Raw genomic sequence first — 10049 nt, 5'->3', positions numbered from 1 at the left:
CTGATCTACAGTGTGAAGCTGAAAGAGCCACCACAATGGATTACTTTTATGACATGATTCTTTTTAGTGAATCAAAAGAATACAATGCAACCAGAGTCGCTTTTTCTTAGGACGCGTTCACACTTGGCATGTTTGTTTTGCTTAAAATGAACCATAGTGCAATTGCTCTCTTAGTGTGGTTCATTTGAAAAAGCATGAACCAATCCAACCCTGGTCTGCACCAAACAAGTGGACCGAGACAGCTGAAAAGATGCAAGCAAACTCATTTTGAATAAAATATACATGCAACACAGACCAAAAACATCTAGATGAACCAAAAACAGGACGTGATGTCACAAAATGCAACCCAAAAAGGACTGAATGCTTTTTCTCATCATAGTCGCAGTGTTTTCCATTACAGCTTGGTACAGGTGTTTGAACCACGTCTCTTTAATTGCAGCAGATCTGTGTTTGTTTGTATGACGGAGGAATTCCTGCTGCTGTTTTGACAGATTTCATAAGCTCTTTACAAATTCTCAGCTGGTTTAAGTAGCATGACTTACGAGCGCATTTATTTTTTTGTTGGATGTTCGGCAAGTTCCGTTGCAAAATATGCATCATAAAAGCTTGTTTGGTTTTGTATCTTAAGGTTCAGCTCCTTAAAATGATGGTGTTAACATTTAGCAAATCAGGACTAAATGTGACCTTGGACCACAAAACATAAGGGTCATAAGGGTCAATTTCTTTATATATCATCTAGGACAATATTGGGCCCAGATACAACTATATGGAATCTGAGGGTGCAAAAAATATTAATATTAATATTAAAAAGAAAATTGCCTTTAAAGTTGTCCAAATGAAGTTCTTAATAATGCATATTACTAATCCAAAATTAAGTTTTGATATATTTACAGTAGAATTTTTAAAAATATCTTTTTGAAACATGATCATTACTTAATATCCTAATGATTTTTGGCATAAAAGAAAAATCTGTAATTTTGGGCTATTGCTACAAATATACCCCAGCAACTTAAGACTGGTTTTGTGGTTCAGGGCCACAAATGTATTATTTTCTTTTTTGATTCAGACAAAAAAAAAGCGAAGATAATCGTGTAAATAAGTGTGAACGCAGCCTTAGTGAATCAAACTACAACCAACAGTGAGACTTAAATCACTGTAGTCACTGACAGGCTGTTTATATGAACTTGTCAGTATCATTTTTTAATAAACCAAATATTCTTTTATCTGAATTTGCAGCATCCATTACAATTCCATTAGCTGTGTTTCCATTACCCTTCCAATTGCACAAACTGAAATTGCAAATTGCAAATACGCCTAATGGAAACATGTCTGTCACAAAAAAAACCCAAACAAACAAAAACAAAACAAAACAAAAAAAATAAAAAAATAATGGCTAGTGCGGTGGCTGCAATATACAGTCAAACCAAAAATTATTCAGACACCAGATCTAATTTTTGGTTTTTATTTTTCACTAGTGGGTGCAGGACACTATAGTGCTTTTATCTAATTGAGGATAGCAAAATAAAGTAAAGTGTGACATATTATACCAAAAACATCTTCATACAGTGGACTACCACTAAACCAGATTTAGGACTAAAAATTTGATTGACACTTTGACCTGACTATGTTTTGTTACATACCTTTCTATCAAAGTTATCTGACATTATCAAGATCATTTTGTTCTGGCACAGTATAACTCTGAGTTCTTGTCATATTTTATTACCATTTTCTAAACTATAGTGAATAAACTGTGATAATGTGAGAAATGTTGAAGGTATCTAAATATAGTTTGGTTTGACAGAATATAAACCTACCAAGAGGAAAAAAAATGTTTTATTTGCATAACTTTAATGGAAACGCTGTCATTTCGCAGTAGTTTCTTGTTGACATTTATAAAGTATTGCTAATATTTTGCACAAATCTGTAATGAAAACTCACCTATTGTCGCGTGCAGTGTTGGGGAAAGTTACTTTTAAAAGTAATCCATTACAGTTTTGTATTACTCCCTAAAAAAGTAACTAATTATGTTACTTCTTATGAAAAGTAATGCATTATGTTATTTTTGCGTTACATTTAAATCTGGGCAGGGCTTGCTTGTTTGTTTATAATATAAAAATTTCCCATTTTAGCAAACATAAAAGCCTTCTCACACCAAAAGTGAAAGGAATGCACCTCAGGCAGAAAGAAAAATAAATTATCTCAGGAGAAGAATACTCTGCAGCAATTAAAAAAAAAAAAAAATGAAGCATGAAGGTTAGTGTTAGCAGCAAAGACATTGGTTAATGAAGCGTGATTAAATACATAAAGGATATTTGCAACCCTGGACCACAAAACCAGTCCTAAGTAGCAAGTCCATATTTGTAGCAATAGCCAACAATACATTGTATGGGTCAAAATGATCGATTTTTCTTTTATGCCAAAAATAATTAGGATATAAAGATCATGTTCAATGAAGATACCATAAATACATCAAAACTTAATTATTAGTAATATGCATTGCTAAGAACTTTATTTGGACAACTTTAAATGAAATTTTTCTCAATATTTAGAATTTTTTTTTTTTTTTTTTTTTTTTTTTGCAACCTCATATTACAGATTTTTAAATAGTTGTATCTCGGCCAAATTTGTCCTATCCTGACAAACCATACATCAATGGAAAGCTTATTTATTCATATATATTATGTATAAATCTCAGTTTCAAAAAATTAATTATTGCAGGTTTGCGTCATATTCTGTGTTTTTATTAATTTTGAGGAACACTGATTTTTTTATTTTTTTATTTTTTGTGAGTTAATGCACAATAATTATTCCCAATTTCCTGACAGGAATCAATCAGGAGTCAATAAATGGAAAAAATAAATAAATAATATTTTTTTTTTATAAATTCAAAAGTAATGCATTACTTTACTAGTTACTTTGAAAAAAATAATCTGATTACATAACTCGCATTACTTGTAATGCTTTACCCCCAACACTGGTCACATGATTCTTCAGAAATCATTCTTGGTTTTTCTAAATATCAGTTTTTGTTTCCTAATTTAATTAAGTGATTGCTTTATTAATTAATTTGTTGAAAACTTTGCTTCTTTTTCAGGATTTGTTGATGAGTAGAAAGTTAAAAAGAACTGTATCTATTTGAAATGGAAATCTTTTGTAGCATAATAAAAGTCTTTACTGTCACTTTTGATGAATTTATTGCAGTTTATTATCAGTTTTATTATTACCAAAAATGTTGTTTAGTATTGTTGTTTAATATATTAAAATTAACAGTATTTAGACAAAATTCATGCCATCCATCCAATCACTCAATCAATCAAACTATTATTAATCTTTTTGGTAATTAAATTGAATTTCTTCTTTCCACATAATAATAAATGTTCATGTAACCATGAAAGAACTAAAAAAAAAAAATTAAGAACCAGAACCATTAGTATTTGTACGATTCCCATCCCAACTCTGTATCGTGCATTGATATTGTGCAAAGAGCAGCATGTCAATCATCAATCTCCCCTCCGGCGCCCGAGATGGAGGACGTGTGCGGTGAGGTCGCTGCGTTTATGTTTTCATTCCCATTCCCTCCATCTCTGGTTCAGGGACTCCCCAGTTCCTCATTTCCCATTATAAGTTCTCGTGTTCTCGCTGGAGCTCCTACATTCTTCCATCCATCCTCTCTCGTTCCATCACAGGCGGGTCAGGCCACAGGTCCCATATAACGGAGCGCTGCCGCTCTTACAGCATTCATCTGCGCTCTGTGTGAAGTTATTGTGTGGAGCTCTGTTCTCCCTGAGGGAAAGTTGTACAATTTACTTTACTAAACGCACACCGTATTGTATCGTACTGTGGCCCTGCAGAATCAAAAGAGAGGTCAAGCTCTAGGTCACACACAAACTTTCATACAAACACCCAAAAATATCATTGTTGATAACACTTTGTTTTTAGCCATGTTCCACATGAAGTCAATGGTGGGAATACTCTTGGAAGAGTTGAAACTCCCAGCCTCAAAGCATTCAGTCAGTCACGTAATAGTCAAATGTAAACAAAACGAGATGATGTCGTGGCTCACAAAGGAATTTCATTTAGGGATCCACTCATGCACAACCACTTCTTCTAAATATTATCTTCCCATTTGCTTTTAATTTTCTAATAATGACTTTCTCCATGCTAGACATGCAATCGCCACCATCTTGGAAATAGTCATAAATGTTGCGTCTCACTGAAGCTGGAGTTGATTTCATATTTCAAAGGTCCTTCCAGCTGTTACTTGTAAGTAAGAAGTGGTTAAGATTTACAGGTTGTATTAGGAGAGCAGCTTTCTGATTAGGTTGTACATATATGTTCAAATTCTTACAATTTCGCCATCATTCATATGACTTCTCATGAGATCAGATTTGTATCAATAAACAGAGTAATGATTGAGACTGTGTTTACTCTTCTTAGGGAATTCAGCAAGTGGTTACTGTACACAGGACACATACATGCACGCTTCTTTTTTAATATATATGCAATAGCTAAAGTAAGTGTGAAACATCATTTACTGCCCATTTAATTTCTATAACTCATGAAAGCTTGTTTTTGCCTCTGAATAAAAAACAAAAAGGTAATTGCAAGTTTTTCTCACAATTTAGATTTTTTTTTCTTCTTCTCAGAACTGAGATACAGTATAACTTTGCAAATGGGAGAACTGTGCTACATACATTTGCAACTGCAAGAAATAATGTCAGAATTGTGAGATATAAACAATTCTGAGTAAATAGTCTTTTTTTGTTCAGAACATCGTAATTGCAAGAAATAGATAATTATTTCAAGTTTATATCTCACAATTCTGAGAAAAGGAGTCAGAATTGTGGTTTATAAACCCAAGATATAAACAAGATATAAACTCACAATTCTGAGTAAAAAATCTGTTTTTGTTTTCCTTCAGAACATCGCGCTTGCAAGAAAAAAAATTATATTTTACAATTCTGACAATTTCTCACGACTGCAAGTTCATATCATGCAATTGAGTTTGTTCTTAGAAAAGGAGTCAGGATTGTAAGATGTAAACTCACAATTGCGAGTAAACAGTCTTTTTTTATCTTCAGAATCTTCACAATAGCAAAAAAAAAAAAAAAATCTCACAATTCTGACTTTTTCCACGCAGTGAGTTTATATCTTGCAATTATGACTTCGTTTTTTTTTTTTTTTTGCAATTGTGACTTTTCTCACAATTTTGCGTTTATATTTTGCAATTATGACTTTTTTCCTTACAGTTGCAAGAAAAAAGTCAGAATTGCAAGATAGAATCTCACAATTTTTAGTTTGTCCTGCAATTATGACTTTCTTTTCTTACAATTGCAAGAAAAAAGTCAGAACAAGATTGCGATACACACAATTGTGAGTTTCTATCTTGCAATTATGAGTTTTTTTGCGACTGTCAGTTTATATCTCACAATTCTGACTTTTTGACTTCTTTTCTTGCAATTGTAAGTTCATATCATGCAATTCTGACTTTTTTCTTGCATATGAGAGTTTATATTTTGCAATTATGACTTTTCTCACCATTGTGAGTTTATATCTCACAATTCTGACTTTTTTCTTAGAACTGTGAGATATAAACTCGCAATCACAAGAAAGTCAGAATTGTGAGGTAAACTAGCAATTCTGACTTTTTTCTTGTAATTTTGAATTATAAAGTGCAGCTCTGAGACAAAAAAGGCAGAACTGTGAGTTTATATCTCACAATTCCTACTTTAGAACTCACAGTTGTTTGCTATAAAGTCAGAATTGCAACATATAAACTGGCAATTGCGAGATAAAAAGCTAATAGTGAGAAAAAAAAAGTCTGAATTGAGAGTTTATATCTAAAGTTAATATAGCACAATTCTGGCTTCTGAGTTTATATCTCTAACTTTGAGAATTGTGAGATTAAAAGTTCGCATTTATCTTTTTCATTTGTTATTGTGTGGTGGTAAGGGGCTTTCCAAAGTTCCCATGTGACATATTTCAGAAAGAAAAAAACTTATTCAATAAGCAATAAATAAATAAATAGTATGGCGGGACTTGATTTTATCAATGTTGAGTTGACTGCATGGTAAAAACTTGAAGGGCTTGGTGACACACTGAAAACAAAAAAGAACAAGCTATTAAGACAGATTTATCGGTAGTAGCAACAGATCTTTTGTTCTGCATTGTAATGTACATCCAAGGAAAACAGGTTAAAGAAAAAAAAGTGTTTTGGTTCTGTCCATCAATTGCTGACTGGTTGGAAGCAGATCTCAAAGTGATTTACAGAAGATTTAGGAACTTTTTTTGAAATGAGAAAAAAAAAAAACTGTTGAAATATTATAATGCACCAATGAACTGGGAAAAAAAATGCTAAAACAAAAGGATAGGAATTAATTTTCATAGCATTTGACAAACTTACATACGCTTGAGCAAATCTTTCTCCTCTAACCTCGCTGTTCTGCCCCAGTGAACAAGACCTCCTAAAACCAAGACTACACCAGATCTTTACAAAACTCAAAGGATTAATTTAACAGCAGGCTGAGATAGCAGACAGCAACAAGAGAGAAAATGTCTCTTTGGTTAGATTAATTGCTCAGTCATTCCAGGAAGGCTCAGATTATGGGATTTCCCAACATGAAGATTTTCTTCAGAGGAGCTTTGGTTGATCTTTTTATTCCTTCACTCCGGCACTGACATGGATATGTCTTAACATCTACTTGCATGCATGAATGTATAAATACCTTGACTTCAACAGTGGCAAGCTTTATTTCCAAAGACAGGTGGGATAGAAAGAGATATTTGCGAAATGAATGCCAAAAGGAATCACTTAAGAGTTAAACCTGACATTAATAAACAGCTACATCTGAGAAGTGACAAGAAGAGAATTGGAGTGGATAAGCATTTAATTAAAGAAAACGCAACAAGACATCTTCCGCATTTACCTGAATAAATAAGCGTGTGCATGTTTTGAAATGCGTTTCCAACGCAATTTAATATTACTTTGTGTACACTGTCTACAAACTTTAATTAGAGAGAAGAATCTAATTACCAACTGCATGAAATGAAAATAATGTGAGCAATATTCTGTTGATCAATTTTATTTTTTTGATAAGATGAGAGAACCAAGAATTCCCTCAATGCGAGTGGGAGATTATTACAAGAACAAAACATGCTGCAGATTTTGCATTCATTCTTTTGTTGTTTAGCGCAGTTCAAAGAAAGCATTTCCATTTCAAAAGAGTTTGAAATGTGCGTTACACCACGTCCAAACAACAGCACAAAGGGAAAAAGCAATGTTCTGTTCAAACACATTAAAGACAGCCATAAGTTAAAATAAGGAAAATGGGCTACGTGATAAAAAGCCAAGGCTGTTTGAGGGGGAAAAAATGTACATATATTAAATTAAAAATGAAATGCAAACCTTGGAAAAAGTTGTCCGTTCAGATTCAAGTTTCTCCACACGTGTGGCACATCACAAAACTCTGTTCGTGGTCAGGAACACTTGAGTCGGATATTAGCAGCGGAGCGCCAAATACCTCAAAGGTTTTGTGGACAAAAAAGTCTGTTATTTCAAAATCCAAACTCATTTTGTTTTATTTAGTTTTTCCATTTGTTCTAATGGCCATTGATCCGGTCTTGCGTCAAACCTGCCGTTATTGTACACCCGTACGCTTCCAGAAACCAGCTGTACTTATGCTAAACAGAAAAATCATCTTTATTGGGTCGGAATGATATCATAGCTTTTGAGGACATCGGTGATTACACATCCTGAGGAACAAAGATGTAAGGGTTTATGGGAAACCCCAGAGGGGAATTTCGCCGTTAGCCAAAAGCCAGTGCCAAACAAGCTGTCTGCCTGACAAAACAGGTCCAAAAAAAAAAAAAAAAAAATCTGGCTCCATCCATCGAAGCCCTGATATAAATTCACGAAAGGCCAGCTGGAAACTGGATCACATCTACATTTGAGTGCATACTGTGATTGGGTGCTATATTTTTCATCTGAAAAATACATAGAATGATATACCCAAGGAGACTTATGTACAATACCAGCTTTTTGTGTGCAGTATTACGGCGAAAAAACTTAATTCACTAACCATCCGCAATCTAGTTAAACTAAAAGTAAAATTTGCTAAAACAGTAAATAATTGCATTATTCAATATTCTATGTAAATTAGATTTGAGTTAAAGGGGTCATGTCAAAAGAACATTATTTTGTGTATTTGGTGTAATGCAATGTGCTTATGCAGTTTGAGGTTCAAATAACCCATTATTTTCCACATACTGTACATTATTGTTGCTCCTCTCTGCCCCACCTTTCTGAAATGCATTGAATTTTTATTTTTTTTTTTTTTTTTTTTTTACAATGCTGAGGTGTTCTCTGATTGGCCAGCTATCCGGTCATGATTGGTCGACTACCTCAAGTGTGTGATAGAAATGTTACGCCCTTACCATGTTTTGATGCTGTTTCCCAGCGTAATGAGACAAAAACAATAAAACCCATTATAAACGAGGCATTTGTTGCATCCAGTGAGGACATAACTACTGATTATAATGACTCATGCTGTCTTTTAATGCATTGCGTTGCGCCAAGTAAACCTAACACCATGTCTGCATTTGTGATCATAGAAATGACAAACAACAAGCACTTCTCCACACTGCTTAAAGGGGTCATTGGATGCCCATTTTCCACAAGTTGATATGATTCTTAATGAAAAGTCTATAATATGCTTTGGTTAAAAATTCTCACCCACTCAAATATTTGTGTTGTACTGTCTCGGAACAGTATTTTACCCCATTGTGTCTTTTTGCATATTTCACAAGTCTTTGAATTTTGGTTTGCTTTACTTCTGTATCTGTTTTTTTTTTAACCCTCATGATATGTGCCACCCAGATAAACACCCTCTGACTCAGGATACATCCTCATTAATCCAGATAAATTTGAAAACTGCATCCACACTAGTGTTTTCAAGCATTTTCCAAAAGTTTTTCATCCACACTAAAACGTCGGAAAGTGTTAAATTCGCTTTATTGCATGTGTAAAACCTCATAAAAAGCTCAATGAGATGATACAGATGGAACAGACATAAGTTTTCACACAATTCTTCCCACTGTTCAGTGGCGTCCAGTATGCACTCACTCACCATTATATGTTAAATCGAAAATGCAGCTGTCCTCATGTTTTACTGCAGGACAGCAATCAGTTTTCTGTCATGTTTGCAGGACTGCAAACATCAAGAGTGTACAAAGTAACATCTTTAGCAACAGTGTAAGAGTAGCACATAACAGGCACAATACCATGAGTAAACATGCGTCAGTGTTTTCAAAAGCCTGTGTTTTCAGTCCACACTACAATGCGAAAACATTTTCAAGTTTATCCATTTTAATGAGCGAATCATAGAGACTTGAAACTTGGAGGGCTGGTAGTACTCACACCATCTACACTGTGACCGAGGATCACCCCAATCGGCCTGAAGGGGGCGCTACAGCAATCGAAAGTACGAAATCACTCATAACTCCTAAACAGTCGGTGTCTTAAACATGCGTGTCTTATGCTGTTGGAATCCTTGGCTCATGACGGACAAAACGCATGCCTCAGATTCGATGAGCGAAATTTTCGAGTATTTTGCATTTTTCAAAAAACCTACTTTTGCAAACTAGTCTTAGGTTTTTCGCCCAGTTGGAACCAAACCAGTGCAGAAAGATTCTTTGGAGAGTAAATATCAATAATTATCAAAAAAAAAAAAATAAATTTTACTTTCGACCCAAAATGTTGAAATGGCAGGACCACTTTTGGTAAAATGCCTATACCTATAACTGAACGGAATGAGATGTCTTCGCCAAACTCAGCATACTTATGTAAGAGCACAAGCTGAGTTCACAGGGAAAAATTACGGAGATTGGCTACTTGGTGGCGCTATAAGAGGGAAAAATAAAAAATAAAAATGGCTATACCTGTGCAACCATTTGTCCTATCAACATGAAAACCGCTGTGCGGTTGTACTTCCGAGTGTACAATCCGCCACGCCTGTTCAAACAGAGCGTTCTGATGAGGGAGGCCAAAACAA

The sequence above is a fragment of the Labeo rohita genome, chromosome 24 (assembly GCF_022985175.1).
Source record: "Labeo rohita strain BAU-BD-2019 chromosome 24, IGBB_LRoh.1.0, whole genome shotgun sequence".
Lineage (NCBI taxonomy): Eukaryota > Metazoa > Chordata > Actinopteri > Cypriniformes > Cyprinidae > Labeo > Labeo rohita.
The sequence above is the reverse complement of the archived record's forward strand: the minus strand, read 5'-3'. Positions refer to the sequence as shown.